Source organism: Macrobrachium nipponense, chromosome 17 (genome assembly GCF_015104395.2).
Source record: "Macrobrachium nipponense isolate FS-2020 chromosome 17, ASM1510439v2, whole genome shotgun sequence".
Classification (NCBI taxonomy): Eukaryota; Metazoa; Arthropoda; class Malacostraca; order Decapoda; family Palaemonidae; genus Macrobrachium; species Macrobrachium nipponense.
In genome coordinates, this window is record NC_087210.1 from 17,642,685 (window position 1) to 17,660,184 (window position 17,500).

Sequence of the window (17,500 nt, forward strand, 5' to 3'; positions counted from 1 at the left end):
ATTAAAAAAGCAATAAAATACCGTAGATTTTGTCCCATCCCCGCGCCTTCTAATAAAAATAACTGTATTGAATAAAAAAAAAATCAGTTAGCTATGTAGTCGATATCGTGCAAAATCTCAAAATTTTGAAAGATTTCATAACAACGAAAATCGCAAACGTCAAGAGAGCGAGATTATTGTCGCCAGATGGGTAGTTTTAGATGATAAGAAATACGAGATAGCAACTAAATTGAAGGCAGTTTTAAAGGCATTTGAATTTACACCCGACAATGCAAAAAAGGAACAACCTCATGTCTCATTTGTGCTCTCCTCAATCTCACATGAAAATTGACTAGAGGCTGCTAAACTCAAACAATAACACGAATCATAATTAAAAAAAAAAAAAAAAAAAAAAAAAAAAAAAAAAAAAAAAAAAAAAAACCCTTTCGTGAATAAAAAAGAAAAAACTTACGTAAATAAAAAAAAAATGTTTCGCGAGGATTCACAAAGTAAACATTTTAGAATAACCCTTTGTCAAATGTAATTTATTCTTATCTATTTTCTGTGTATTGAAAACGTTTATTAACATGTCACTCCTCACTTTAAATTATCAATATGTAGCAATTAGGAAAAATGGTTTCTTCATTTTTAGTAAGTGAAACTCTCTCTCTCTCTCTCTCTCTCTCTCTCTCTCTCTCTCTCTCTCTCTCTCTCTCTCTATGTGATTAAATGTCAACATTCCGATCGGAGACTTTCCTGCTCCTAAAGGTATCCTTAGGAGAAAAAATTGTTAGGGTGAACTGGATATTGTGAAGCTTTGCTTGGTCAAAGATTTTCACGTTTTCTGAAGTCTATCATTCGAGAAGAAAACATTTGGAAATCTAATCTGACATATTCATTACTATCTTTAACATGATGAGCTGCCTTCGTATTGAATTATTGATCAGTACTGTAGGTTGTACTTAATTATTAGAGCACTCACACTCTATTTTACAGACATTTAAAGAGCATTGCCACAGCGCCTGAAGGAGATTTTGTCAGTATGTCCGTTACTCTCTTCCAGTGTGTGTGTGTGTTTAACTATGTTCCACAGGCAATGTTCGGCTGATCGTAATGCCCTGCATCCTTCAATAGCATCAAATGTTGCTCAGGATTTCACCAGGGCTGTATCATATCTTCGGTTAATAGGTATTTTTCAGACATCAATGTATAATCTATATGCTTCTACCACTTAATATGCATTAACTTTAGTCATTTAAGGGGGAATTAACCTCTATAACGTGATAGAATTTGACTTTTGGAGCACTAGTCTATCGCGCTTCTTTTGAACTAATTTAAATAATCTTCTCGTCGGTTGCGGACGTATAGCATAGGTTACTCTATCTCGCAAAACGAAAATAATCGATCTTATAAGTGTGTTTTTCGATGACTGAAGGGTCCGCTGTTAAGGAGAGATCAAGAATGTCACAAAAGTATTTGAACGATTGGTACTAAAACATGTAAATTCATTCGGTATTTCATGTTAGTTCCGCAGGTTACAACATGAATACGCGAAAAAATCGGACGTGGGAACATTTCATGGAAATTGCAACCGAAATATTAATTTTTACAATTATTAAAGCGAATGAAAAACTACGCCACATGGTCATGCATGGGTTGATAACACGCCTGTCAATTATTATTATAATAATCCAGATGCAAATTGACCATGTCTCTATATCCGTAAATTTATATGCAAGCGTCCGGGTTGATTAGAAAGTGTACGACAAATGATTTCATAATGATATTCTGACCATATATATCTCCATGGTTTTAAATGATTACTTCTCGTTAAAATTACGCAATACACACCAAGAACTGAAGCCCAAGCTAATATGATTTTTTTTTTTTTTTTTTTTTTTTTTGTCAATAAACAGTATTTGTAACCTTTTTTTTAGTTTCAAGCAAAAATATTGTCCGAATCCTTGCCGTAACAGGATACTTCCAGGGAAAAGAGAAAAACCCTCTAAACTCTTCATTAGTAGCAAGAACGATTCCACAAACAGGACAATTAAGGATTTTATGACGACAGTTGATCGAGTCCTGATCAGTAAATTTCATCGCTTGTGTCGTTGATTTAGGTTTCAGTATATCCATGTATATTGCATTTTTTGTGTTATACCAGTATCCAGGATTATTGATATCTGATTTTCCAGCCAGTGACAAAATTTTAGAGGGGTCGGTCAAACACATAAGATAGTTCTTGTAAAGTTACAGTGATTCAAATTGCTTAAAATTAAAGTCATAACAGATTAGCAAGTAATGATCTAGCATAAAGATAGTGCGAATCAGACACTGAGATGGTATTTGCTCTCAATCTATGCCATTACTTGACTGTATTCTTACCTAATTATTGTATTACGCTGATTTATCTGTTTTACCCGTATAGAGTTCTACTCGCATAGAAAAGTATAATAGTATTTAGTACCATATTTTTGTTTAATTTTAATATTTTTCTAAATCTTACTTGACCAATAGGAACTGAATCCAAGGTAGTACAACTTTCCAATAATTAAGCCAATTCGTATTTTTCCAAAGACAGACACCATGGCATTGCTTACTTTGATGACCTGTGTCTACGTAGGTTTGAATTTCCTACGATTCTTTCAATCGTTTATTGGTCATCCCGATTAACCCAGCCCATTCTCTCCACCTTTTGTATCATAGGCAAAAAGGCTTCAGTGTAAAGTGAATTACATTCCTTGATAAGGTAATGGCCATTGTTATTATCACCATCTGAAATTGACAAGGAAATCTATATAAAAAATGTAAAACGTTACAACGCATCCAACATCTTGCGTCGTGTAAATACTAGTAATACTAGTGTTAACAAATGCATACGGATAATAATGTTGTATATGCAAATGTTGAAATGAGAGAGAGAGAGAGAGAGAGAGAGAGAGAGAGAGACTCTCTCAAAACGGAAGGACCTCTGGCGTCGGCCTACATATGAAACGCTACAAAGATGCAATAGAATTGACTTTTCCTCAGCCGAAAAAAAAAACTTCAAAAACCAACAGCCTTCCGTTTCAGTTAAAGGGAAAAGAAAGAGAGAGGAGTACCGAGAACAGAATGTATTTTCTTTTCCAGGAATCTGAGATTCCGAAAGATCATACCAGATTCTCTGTCGTTCCAGCAGAATCGAATGGGTAAAATGTCATAGACAGTTTTAAGAGTTTATATGGAGGTTGAATAGGTGAAATTACTGAAGATGATTTTTTTCGTGCACTTATTTTTATATTCTAAAATTGTAAGTTTTAAGGGTAAAGGTGAAATTATTATTCTTTTCATGCATCGGCAAAGGACAAGAAAACAAGAGGATATTAAAATAGTTTTCCTCCAATCTGCTCACAGAAAAAGGGAAGGTTATGGTAGATGAAAAAAAGACATCTTGCTCGATGTCTGATAAGTAATAAGTAAATCTGTGATGTTGTGGTTGAATAACTGATGATGGGGGCACTCACAGGAATGGGGCTCGCTCTCTATTTGTGTCCTCTTGGTTTTCAGGACATGCGGAATGCATTTTTGTTTTCTTAATAGGTCTCGCAGTTACTCATTCGTTTATTTTTCCTTCGTGACATATCTTTATTTATGGATTTATCACGTTCCTAACTTTCGTGATTCAGTTATACATATATTATATAAGATTTAATATTATATATGATATATATATATATATATATATATATATATATATATATGTATATGTGTATATGTATATGTATATGTATAGTATATGTATGTATAGATGTATTGTATATGTATAACTATATATATATATATATATATATATGGGATATATATATATATATATATATATATATATATATATATACGGTTTTATTCACATTTGGCAAGCATTCCCTCACTTCTTGGTTATTTAGAATTCAACGTTGCAAACCCTCTTCCATTCCACCTATCAAGATCTTTTACTCTTTTCAGCCACCTCTTTCGTCTCAGAGTCACCCACCTCATTCGCCTTCCATTCACTCAACGTGACCAGGAAGTGAACTTGATCTACTTCCCTTCATACGAGTAAGTAGAAAAGCCACAGAGGTTATTTCCCTTTTTACCTGTTAGTATTATTGGTATATAAAGTAATAAGTGTAAATAATGCTTGAAGTCGCCGAGAATCACTGAACCATACATACATACACACATACACAAGTATGTATGTGTATTTGAGAGAGAGAGAGAGAGAGAGAGAGAGAGAGAGAGAGAGAGAGAGAGGACTCTTACCATTTTTACCACCTTCCGTTGCAGAAGGAAACATTAGTATACTTGAACGTACAACTTGGCAATGGTCGTACTTCTCCTTATGTGAGTGCATGTCGAGTGTTTGCACTACCGAGTGGACAAGCACCTGAATAGAAAGAAAAATGGGTTCTTACCCGATACAAGTAAGAGGTCGGAGGCGAAATGGACGTAAAGACAATAAGCTGATTCAAGGTAAAAAAATGGAATAACAAAGATGTTTTACAGTAATTAAAAAAAATGAAAACGAAGGCCAGCTTTATGGCAAGATTAAACTTGTGTCATGAATAACCATTTTCTAATTCGTTAAGATTAAACAAATCGAAGACATACTCACATATATATATATATATGTATATATATATATATATATATATATATATATATATATATATATATAGAGAGAGAGAGAGAGAGGAGAAAATGCGCATAACTATCCCTCGGCAAGAAATCATACCAATACATTTTCAGTAAAATGACAAAAGATGAAATCCAGTTATAGTTCGACAAAAGAACGCATAGTCGAATAGATCCTCTTTTTGAAATGGGATATATATAGAAAAATCAGCCGTTTCAAATGAAGCATCAGTGCTGACATTAATATGAACATAATTTTTTTAAAAGTTACTTAATTTTAATGTTCATCAAAATAAATAAGAGGACTCTGGGATTCTTACAGATATAGCATTTCCACCAAAAATATATCTCATTGTAACATTGTGGTTATTGTTGATTTCGTTATCGATGTTTTTTTGTTGCTTTGTTTATAACAAACACATCAGTGGGCGATAATAAGACAATTTCCATTGTAAAATGCCACTCAAAACACACCATTTGTGATAGAGGTCCTGTTATTTATATACAATAGACTGTTATGAACACATACAGCCTCGGAAATATTGAGGTTCCTAAACTCGGTCTTTAGAATTATTAAGGAAATTTAAGAAGAAAAATAAAGTATTTACTCTTACATTGTTCTTGTTTGACCTGGACTTATCTCCCATGAATATACCTGCGAAAAAAAAAATTTTAGCACTTTAATAAAGTTGAGAATTTCAAGAACTAAGGAGACATAGGCGACAGAATTATTAATTTTAATGTTAATGACACCACTTTTGTTCATCTAAGGACACAGGGTCGTCCTGGCCTACGTAATTACAAAGACTTTTATTTTATCATTATTACTTGCTGCGCCTAAGAACAACAAATCGTCCTGGTATAAGGCTCATCTCCCTCCTCAATAACCTACGCCCCCCCCCCCCCCCCCCCCCCCCCCCCCCACCACCCCCAACCCCCAACAATCCCTCCTTTTTTTTTTTTTTTTTTTTTTTCCCTTCGCTCGGCAGTAAGAGCCTTTCTCGAGGCCCGGGTCCCGGGTCAACTGGCTTTAACAATTCCAATTGACGAAGTTTACGAACGTCAGTAAACACCCGCCATATCGTTCGTAAGGCCAAAGACGGAATAATTTGTGACACCAGCCGAGTCGTTGACTTTGTGGCTTTCGCATCCGGGAGATGATTTAGGAGAAAAATTGCAAAGCTTTTGTCCTCTAATGAAAATTTATTGTCTCTTTTTTTTTCATAGAATTCGTTTTAATACTCTTTAATTCTGTTGACTGTGCATAGACACGAGGGAAAACAGCAGACTGTATCTTTTGACAGATTAGGGTTTAATAGCTTCACACTATATATTTATTGTAAACCCATCCGTATGTAAGGTATATATCAACTAAATCACTGTCAGTATCAGAAATCTTATTTTACGTTATTGATTCCCGTTTAACTTTGGAATATTTTTAGTAGTTTACGTATTTTTTTCAGTAAAGAAAATGATTCGTAGAATTATATTTCTTTTATTGTTTGGTGGGGGGCGAGCTATTGGTAACCATGTAAATCCATAAAGAAGTTAAGAATAAATATTCAAATTAAAATTGTATTTTGCTTTTACCGAAAAAAAAATTTGGGTGATTCTCAAGTATAATGAAGCAGCTGGACGACAAAATTAAAGTACAGCTAACTGGCTTACCTCAGATTATTGCTTGTCACTGTTAAAAAACTTGCCATCATCAGGTATTTTTATGAAAAAAAAGGTTATACTCGAAAACATTTTCGTTCATATCATTCGAACTGGAGGTGGTTTCAATTTTGGAATGATCGTAAACTACCATCAAACCCTAACAATTTATTTTATGGTGTCGTTGTATTACAATAATATTGGCTGGGTTCGATCCCAGCCACTTGATGGCTATTCTGCCTTTCGGTATCAACTGGAAGCTGTTAGACCAGTTTTTACAGAAAATTACTCTACACTGGTGAATAATTTATGCGTGCAATATTATAGATATGTCTGTAGTTGCAAGGTTGCATATAATTATGCGGCAGGAGCGAATCATGTAAATATTTAGGTAAGCAAAAATGTTACGAATATACATTAATTTATTTCATGTAACAAAAATGTAAACGTTCCCTCCCCTCTTCTCTCCCTAACAGAGATGTTCGCATCTACAAAGAACATAACGCATGTACGCATGTTAAGGAGTTGCAAAGGTCCGTGTAACGCAAGTTTAAGCGCACGGGTGGTTGGTAACGGAGAGTAGTAATTAAAAAATGCAAAAGTTTATGTTGAATAGATAGAACAGAGACTTTAGAATTAACGAGTTGGTATAATTACACATTTATACAGACTAAAGATTAATAACCTCTGTGAAACGCAATATTTTCGTTTATTATAGTTTTCGTTATGAAGATTCATCCTCCGGCTAAGAACTCGTTCTGAAATCCAGTATATTAAGAGAGAAGAACAGTTTTACGGTAAGAAAACGTGACGCATGCATGAATAGAAAGTTACCTTGTAAATCGTTGCATTTTATTTTTAATAATTTTCATTGGTAGAAGGCAAACTGTAGAGGCTCAAACTTTAAATTATTCCGACAAATCTTGTATTGCTCATTATTTCAAAGGACATGTTTCATACCAGATTTATTAAAAAAAAAGGGCATTCATTTCCACACTCGCGGGAACAATGCTTTCGGAGTCTAATCCTCGTAGTCGTGACCGATACTCTTCAGTTTTCGAGCGAAGTTAGATGATTATGTATTTTCTCTGTTTACTGGCATAAGTGTTATTTTCTCTTCTGCACCCCATACTAATTGTTAATAATTTTGGTTTTATGAAATACTGAATCATTCCATGACGCGGACTGTTAGGATATGAAAACCGGAGTCGCTTTACATATCTGTTAGTGACAGCATTGAAATATCTATAAACGCCTGTCAAAATTCAGTTATGACAGTCACTGAAAATATTATACAAATGCCAAATAATTTTCCCTTTTATAAAGCAATGATGAAAGTTAACATATCTGTGAAAAATAGCCTCGGAAATTTCACTTAAATTGTTTAAATTGATTTTCATTTCATCTATGATTTGTGTATATCATTTACGTATCATTTGCAATATGAAGCCTGCATATAGTTGTTTTATATTCAAGCAACCTTACAAAAGCAACACCACGTCTACACTTAAGCATTATTATTCACCATTTAGACGCACGAGAATGATACAGCCTTCTTGCAAGTTAATTAGTCATTTATGAAGAGGATTTACAATACTGCGGGTGTTTCCAGACACGCAGAACTCCCGCTCTTTCGTTTCGAATTTTTTTTTTTTTTTTTTTTTTTTTTTGTTTTTTTTTTTTTTTTTTTTTTTTTTTTTTTTTTTTTTTTTATTGAGCAAACGTAAGATAAGAAATAACTGGAAAAAGGTGGAAGCTCGCTTTTCGTATCTCTCTTCGTATTACTCCTCTTCCGTTTTCTCTTTTATCTGGCAAACTCACTTTTCTTTAGCAAGTTCCATTAATCATACTAAAGTTAACTTCGGCATATCGCATTTTCACGAAAAGTTAGTCGAGTGTGTGCTTATGATCTCCAGAGAAAATACAAAATAAGAAAAAAGAAACATGAGCAATGTAAAAGAAAATAATTCTGCGTATCAGGACTTCCTCGCCCAAAGAAAGAATAAAATTGCAAGAGTGGGAGAGCAGGAGACTGAGAAAGGATTTACATGTAACTTTCAAGTATCGTCCAGAAGTTTGCCAGAAGTCTTTGACTTAGATCCTTTTTTTTTATATGATGGGTTGGTGATAAATCTTTGAGACTCAGTTTTGTAAAGATATATGATAAATTTAGTAAATGTATTTCTGGTTGAAAAGGAACAGCAAAGGATATTTATCAGGAAATGGTAAGAGGTTTACGGAAGGTTCAATTTGGGAAAAGGTAAGAAAAAGAAGACTTGGCCCTTTGATCTGAACGTAAAGCAATTCGTAATTGCTCCTATGTCGTTCTGTTTTCCTTTCATCGTTAAGCTTTACTTTCTTTTGTAAATCTGCAGGATTTGAAACGTATTTTAACAGTAACTCCAGATTTACACGCAAGAAAAAGATCTTTATTTGATTCTCTTCGTTTAATTAAAGAACGTGATTTTCCTTCATAGCATTAACTATATTTCTAATAAAATTATTCAAAAGGAGCCCCTTCCAAATGCCCATTAAAAATTATGGCTTTTTTGGAGTTTATATATATATATATATATATATATATATATTATATATATATATATATATATATATATATATATTGGTAAATTTATCTTTTTTCTAATAAATCTGTCGACTGTAGGGGAAAAGTAGCACATTAATCGTGTAATATTCATTTTATCAAATGAAAGGTATGGACGAACTCATAAACATTTTGTATTTTACTAATAAGTATTTATAATTAATACTTATAAACTTGCAGAAAAATATTGCTGGTAACACCTCACTACAGTTCTAGTACTCAACATGGTCTTAACGAAAGTGGGAGACGCAGAGAATTATTAATCTGCAGATTGATAATTCAGGATAACTCTGACCTCATTGAGACATTTCTGGAAATCAGCGAAACGCTCAAAACAATAATTTAGATTTCATGTGCTTTCATAAGTAATGATGAGTAAATGTTAGTGCAATGACAACCTTCTTGATTGCGTCCATACACGACCTTTGATAAAATAAATGTTTGGAAAAATTATGATGCTGTCTCTCCTCTGGGGAGAAAAGAATTGTTAAGAAATAATCTAAGATTAATTACGAATTAAAAAGCTCTGATGTACCTATTATTATTATTATTATTATTATTATTATTATTATTATTATTATTACTATTATTATTATTATTATTATTATTATTATTATTATTATTATTGTACCTTAAGAGTTGCTTTTATTTTGCTATATTATTCTCTAACCTGACCCATTTTCCAAGACTGGAAATCCAACGACTTACATTTAACAATTCATCTCATTCAGAAACTATGGCGTGTGAAGTTCTATAGGCCCGAAAGTGTTTTATATTGATTTATTTTTCACAGATAATGACCAATTTAAAAGGCACCATCTTCATGATCTCTGAATACGTTGAAACGTGGCTTGTATTTAATTCGCTGAATTGATGGCTATTTCCCACTAATACTTTTGATTTACCTTAACTTGTCATTCAACGTAATGGTAAAAAAAAAAAAAAAAAAAAAAAAAAAATCCTTTTTATGGAGATCTCGGGAACTTTGAGGTCTCTTGTCAGAACAATCACTTGAGATCAAAACAGGTTTTGGATATTGGGGTATTTCACCCTTTCCAGTTCTTCAAAAATCAGTTGTTTGTAACTCCTAAACCCTATTTGTCACTCCATTATGTCTTATTGCCATTTCGCGGAACATAATATCTATTTTGCTTCACAAAATAATAAGTATTCTTTAATGTTATTGTTATTATATGTTAGTGCGATATTGCAGTACGTAAAATCGATGTCACATTCAATATTCTCCAGAGCCTACATAGTTGGGATTTAATTTTGATGTTCGTTACGATAACCTTTTTTTATTATTTAGACTTAATCCTGCTTTTATTAAACTTCATTTTGCTGACGTTTTCTCTTTTATATACCTTTTAATGACCACTGGCCTCAGTATTCGAATGAACGCAAAACGAGAGAGACGAACCGGAAAACGTGCAAACGCGAGAACGGCTGCGAAGATAATGTGGGAGTGAAGTCGGGGTCAGGTCACAGCACGTGACCCAGGTAGCGTTAGTATTTCGTTTTCAGAGACAAGTCGAGGACAGCCGAAGGTAAGTAAGAGCAGAGTCAAGACCTTGGGCGGAGCGCTCCGTATGTTAGGAAAAATACAAATTTCTTTCCCAGAACGAATTGGTTGTTAATCATTGTGAAGTCTTGATTGCTCGTTAACAGACTGAGATATGGAGAGTTTTGTAGCTGAACGTCGTTTTTCAACTCATTACTAATGAGTCTTTAGGCCGATGCAGCTAAAATAAGTAATTCTGAAATTATTTCATGGCCAGCGCTATGTTGAATTTCGTGGTTCTGTTAACGAACCCCGATACTAATTTTATTGATAATTTTTTAATATATTCAACATATATTCTTTTGCTGTTGAATTCATTCTGTTGTCCACCATAGACGGTGCCCCCCACCCCTTCTCTCTCTCTCTCTCTCTCTCTCTCTCTCTATATTGGTGTGTTTGATGTCGAGTTTGGTTAACCTTAACAGTTGGAATCTGCAGTGTCTAGTTTCATAAAACAAATTTAGTCTTTCCATTATGTTGACCTTTGACATCTTCATACGCATTTTTGTGAAGAGTAGCTTTGGTGCTATCCATTTCTTTTATTTCAAAATCACTTTATCATAATTTACGTCCATTTCCTGTCCGAAGTGTTACTTCAAACTGGTAAGAGGCAGTCTTCTTCCTATTCTGGTGCCCATCCGCTCAATAGGGCAAACACTCGACATACTCTCACAAAGGAGGGAATACGACCATTTCCAAGCTGTACATCCAATATGCTTCTGTTTCTCTTACATACATAAATACATGGTTATGTATTTATGTATGTAAGTACATAAATACATAACCATAACTCGTTTGTAAATGGCCATTAACTTCATGAAGAAAAATCTCTTACCTAGAATATTCCTGAAAAAACTGATCCAGTTGCAAGAGCAAAACCTTTCTGAATGCCCATGAACTTGTAGCCTTGGGAGACAGCATAGTCACTGTGAAGAGAAGGATGAGGAGATTAAAGTGATTCACATTGCAGTTTACAATCACCAATTTTTATAGGAATGTGAAATTGGATGTGTATCACGCGGCCAAAGGCAAGGTGCTAATATAATTTACACCACTGCAGACACTACATTTCTATACCAATGATCCCCCAACCCTCTTCTCTCTATATCTCTCTATCTCTCTCTCAAACGACGAACTGGCAACACTGCGCATTTTGATTAAGGCAACAGATTTAAAACAGTATTTCGCACAAAACAGTCCCAAGCAGTTTGCCAATTAAAACCATACTGACATTTTATCCAAGTGCAATCCGAAAATGTTAAGTATCCCTTGTGGTCTGTTGGCTGCCCAATGCCGGCAAAACAGTTCTTGTGTTTCCCCTCTATTTTACGCTTCGCTCTTTCAATCAGAATTTCATGGCCAATTTGTTAAGTAATATAGAACTTAAATTATGTAAATTATTATTCCTCACTAAATTTTTTATGTGGATTGGGGTATTGCTATCTTTTATTGTAATAACATTTTCATTTAAGCATTCTGTGTGTGTTTGTGTGTGTGTGTGTTTGTGTGCGCACGCGCTAGTACCACCATTTCTTTGGGCCAAACCTCGATGAATCTTATCCCTTTAATATCTTGACAATCCTTCTGCATAGTTTTGCTACCCTTTTGTTACTGTAGTTTTCGCTTTTTCTTGTTTGAAAAACCTCGGCTTTCCAGTTTACCAGTCAATTTTGTCGGCGATTTGAGAGAAGAAAAACCATTTTTCTTCGCGACTGAAGGTTAATTAGGTCTTGACTTTCAACTAATTAGCAATGAATTTACGTCGTTTCTGTGGAGAACTCTCGTTTTAAATGTATTTTCACTTGAGTTTTGGTTGGTGCTTCGATCATCACTTGTTTGCTGTTATTCGTGTGTACCGTCGTTATTATCGTTTTTTTTTTTTATTATAATTTCTATCATCTCTAAAGATGTTACCATAACGGAGAGTCCAACCATCAGTTGACCATTCGTGGCCCACCAATCCTCTTGTTTACCCTTCCGAAAACACCTTCATTTTAGACCTATATAGATACACAGAGCTCCTAGATACATTTTTTTTTCCTTATAGTTTGCTACAATATGTAAAAATATACGATTTCATACGAAAGTTTTATATGCCATTAAATTCCGTAATTATGAAATATATATATATATATATATATATATATATATATATATATATATATATATATATATTATATATATATATATATATATATATATATATATATATATATATATATATATATATATATATATATATATATATATAATATATAGATACATACATACATACACATACATACGTAGGTAAGAAAACGAGTCAAGAATATATGCAATATAACTGCGTAAACGTACACACGGACAAGAGCAATAAATTAAATGATGTAACCGTATGCATAGAACCTTAGTCTTTCGTGACATATTTGATCGTATACGCAAATCCATAAAATTTGCGCATGCTATCACAATTCTCACAAATTTTCGTTTATTAGATGCCGTTTATCCTTTTGCTGGAACCCGGGGCTTGCTGTCTCTTCTACCCTCCCGATCCCCTACCCACCACGCCCCCGTCCACTCATAAGAACTGGTTATCATCTCTTTAGATTAAAAATAGCTCTTCTGTTTACATCTATACGCTTTTTCCACCATGCATCATTTTTTCCTTTAGAGGGATGGGTGTTGACACCAAAAGCGTAGAGCCTTCCAGTTCTCAGCAAATCCTTTAGTGGAAATACCAGTTCCAGTATCAGGTCATACATTTGCTTCTTCTCTTTCATAATCATGTCAGCTTGTGCTTGTTTAAACAGGGTAAAATTATCATCAACTTATCTTCTATAAAACGCTGGTTTAAAGACATTTGGCAATGTTACGAGTTTCTTTATTACCTTAACACTCTTCATCCAAACGTGAAATTTACCATAGAAACTGAAAACAATTCAATAGACTTCTTGGGTGTAAAAATTATTAGGTGTGAACAACGTTTTAATACTAATGTATATCGCAAGAATACTTTTACTGGGTTGGGAAATAATTTTTACAGTTCATATTTTTATGGTTTTAAAGTTAACTCTGTCATTACGTTGGTACACAGAACTACCATAGCTACCCAGCCCCACCTGGGGCGGACAAACTGGTTTGCAAGGGGGTGGGAGGTTTTATCATGTCTTCCCTACTGTCACCCGGAGGAGGATGAACAAAATTCACGCGGATTTTATTATTAATAATGTAGATTTATAAGATTTTTTTATAATAACTGATTTAATATTGTTATTTGTAGCCAGACCAACACCGTTTTGAACGGTTGAGTTGAATCTATGGACACAGAGTTCACAAAGGAAAAATTTGCAACGGTTGCAAGCTGTTCCTTCTGCCCCCATTCAGTCCAAACTGAAATGAAGAAGGGGAAGATGTAAGGAAAGGGAGGTAAGGCTAAGGCCCCACCGAATCCGTCGCGGCGTGTCGCGTGCGTCCAACACGGCTAAGCATTTTTTGCGTTTCGATCAACTGTCATAGTTCAAATACGAGTGGCCCCACAAGGCGCATGAGCGTGAGTGGCGTCAGGTGCGTTAGCGGCCTGGACGCGCAAGGAACAAAACGTTTTGTTTTAGCCGCACGTTTACGTGCGTCTCCGAGCTGGGGTCTGCACAAAGGAAGAAATTGAGGTAAACCTACAACAACCTGCATTTGAACCAGCTGCCCAACTTTGAGTTATAATCAAATGTGATGATTTGTGGTTATGATAAAGGATTCATGTAGTTTTTTTTATTATATTCTAATAGATACATTTATGTAAATACCTTTGTTTCAGAAGTTACTGTATCAAAGTGTTCAGTTTACACGCACACACATTTTACGTATCTTAATTTCTGCATTAAATATATAATTAAATGAAATAAAGAGCAACTTTACAAATTTCGAAATCAGTAATCCTTCCCTCAGAGTTACTACAAGTTTCTTACGTTGATACTAATCTTCTGTAATTGATATTCGTGTATTAAGTCATAGGTTTTCGGCGGCATCCGACAATATTAAAAAAACTTGTCTGGACGCTGCCGTAACTTATGAAAGCGTTGCATATTCTCCATCCTTTCCTCGTTCTCAATTTATGTCATGAGTCCAGATTTCCCTACTGTTTAACGCCTCTAATTTGGTTGACAGCAACCTGGCGCGTTCCCTTCATGACGGAAGTGCTGCTGAAGTTTGAACTGTCCGTTTTGTAACCGTCACTCGTTTGTCTGGTTGGGCCACTCTCGCAGAAGACAGACACGCTCATAGGGTGAGACAACACCAGACGCGGCGAGCTTGGAGGTTGCAGGGAAGAGGTTCCCGCGGCAGTTTGAATCAATGGGTATCTTATGCGGGTGGCCACACAAGACTAGCAGGACGGCTTGACCCTCTGCAGTTGCCGCCAAGCGATGTAACATGTTTTAAAATACTGTGGCGGTTCACGGCATCTCTTCCTAAAACAACCCCATTTTCTATATGATTATGGGCTATGTTACTTGAATGGTTACTTCTCTATATTGATTATATTGATAACTACGTTGTGAAGTTAGTTCCTTTATTAGGAACTTTCATTTGTAACCTAGAAATTGTTTAAAGCATGTTATCATTGTTAAGTAACTGATATTAGCATCAAAACTTTTATGTATTAAGCGACTACATTTATTATCTATTCAGTAACAATGTCGAGTTAATTATTCCATACCTGTAATGCACAATTAAATTAGCAGTCATTTCAACACCTCTCATTTGTGAACTTTCAGACTGCGTTAAATTTTGTTCCCAATAAAGAGTCAAGCAAATATATCAACTTCTTATATGGTCTAAACGCTTTCCCTGGGGATGAGTTCATTACTGAATTTAAAGTGAATATTTCAAAAGGACCACAATACAGAAATATGCCCTCCAACTTGACATGGTTATAGCCTCTCACAAATAAGCCTTGTCCAACTGCATAGGGTTGATAACTATACGAATTCTTAGTGCAGCAGCATCACTGATTCATGAAATATTCGTGGTACTCTGTACTTTTTTCATTAATGTTAACAATGAATGTACAAGCAATAACTGATTTTTCCTTGTGTTACTTTCTTTTATGTAAAGTTTACTATTGAACTTTTTTTAAAATACCGGTAAATCGTTTATTTCAACATAATGCAGCCAAATATAAATTTAGTTTTATATAATTTGCAATTAATTCTGGTTCTTCTGTTTTTCTAAGTATCTTTAAAGAAGTAACCATATATGCTGTTAGTTTTGCAATAATAAAAAGTTAAAATCCACGTTTTCTTTTCACTTCCCTTAAAGTAATAACATTAAGGGAAGTAAAAGGAAAATGTGGATTTTAACTTTTCTTTATCACAAAATTTACTGCCAAAAAAGTTACTACTTCCCGAATGATAGTTCAGGAGAGATGGGTTGTCTATGGTGCGTCTTTTGTTTAGTGAGACTGACTTCTACTATTGCAAGCAAAGACTCAAATACCATTGGGTCATACGTAGTATATCGTCAACTTTAACACTTAGGTATTCTATTAAAGGCAATATCCTATCCAACCGTGACAATGACTTATTTGCACAGAAGTATATCTTTGACCGCTGAGAGTGATGCGTGGGAGGGAGGGTGGCGTTTCTGGTGTGACATGTGTTGTTTTGACGCGCTCTCCCGCTCGAGTCTTGTCTGCACCTCGATGCTCCCCGCGTCCGGTGTGGCCTTACCCATTGACGGATAGCCGTATTGGACGGACGGGATGCGCCGCGATGGATGCGGTGGGGCTTTAGCCTAAAACCACCTCGGAGCATATTCCAGAGGAATTGGAATTCCCCAGCGTGTAATGGAATTGGAATCAAAGGGCTCTTCTGCCTGACAGACACGCCAACTGAGAGGATGAAGCCAAATTCCCACTTTCAAAAGATGAGGAAAATGACGAGGGAATGTGGAGGGAGAGCAGAAAAGGACCATAAATGTGAAAATGGAACTGAAAAAAAAAAAAAGCAGTTATTCAGTCAGTAGGTAAATTATGTCTCTGTCTTCTTGCATATGACTTCTCTGTACGTTGATGAGAGCTATTTTCTAATGGGATGCTTAGAGTACTTTTTCGAAATGACGGAAGAAGAAATATTTTATGATTAATGGAGTTGATATTAAATTATCTGGTTTCACAACAACGAAGATTATCGACGCCGGAAGATATATTAGTAAAATCAACTTTTTATTTTTTTTTTGTAACAAATAGTTTTAATAAAATAGAAAGAAAATTTCCATATGAACATCTGTCATATTTTCCTCTCTCTCTCTCTCTCTCTCTCTCTCTCTCTCTCTGTCTGTCTTCCCCTGTTTGGACGTCTGTTTATCTATCTGGCTCTCATAAAGTTGCATAAAATTAAAATGCAAATGGTTACCAAGTTTACTGAAATGTTGTGTATCGCATGAGTTTATGGCTGTGTAGGTAGTCAGTAAATGAGCAGATTCATTTAATTGCTCACCTCATAGGCCCCAATGCTTGACCTTGGCCTAAATTCTATATTCAACTCAACTCGACATGTGTTGTAGCTGGTATACATAAACATATGGGGCTGAAGGATTCAGTATATGATATATATGTATATCCATCAGCCCCATATATTCATGTTTACCAGCTGCAACAAACGTGAAATATTAAATGAATAGTCTCATTTACTGATAAATTACACTGGCCATAAACTCATGCAATATGCAAACTTTCATTTAACTTGCTAATCATTTGCATTTTAATTTCTCGCAACTTTAAGTTCATTTCTATTTATAACTTCATTCAACTTTAAATCATCCATTTTGACCATGTACTATTGTACTACATGTACTAATAATAATAATTTTTTAACACCCAGTTTCTATGTTTGTGAGCTGGACTGATATTGAAAATGTATATATCAATGCAATTCCCTTATCACTCGAAAAACGGTACCATAACGCTAGCTTTTGAAATTCATCTGGAATTGATTGATGTGTAAGTGAACACATCCGCTATAATATATATAGATATATATATATATATAGATATATATATATATATATATATATATATA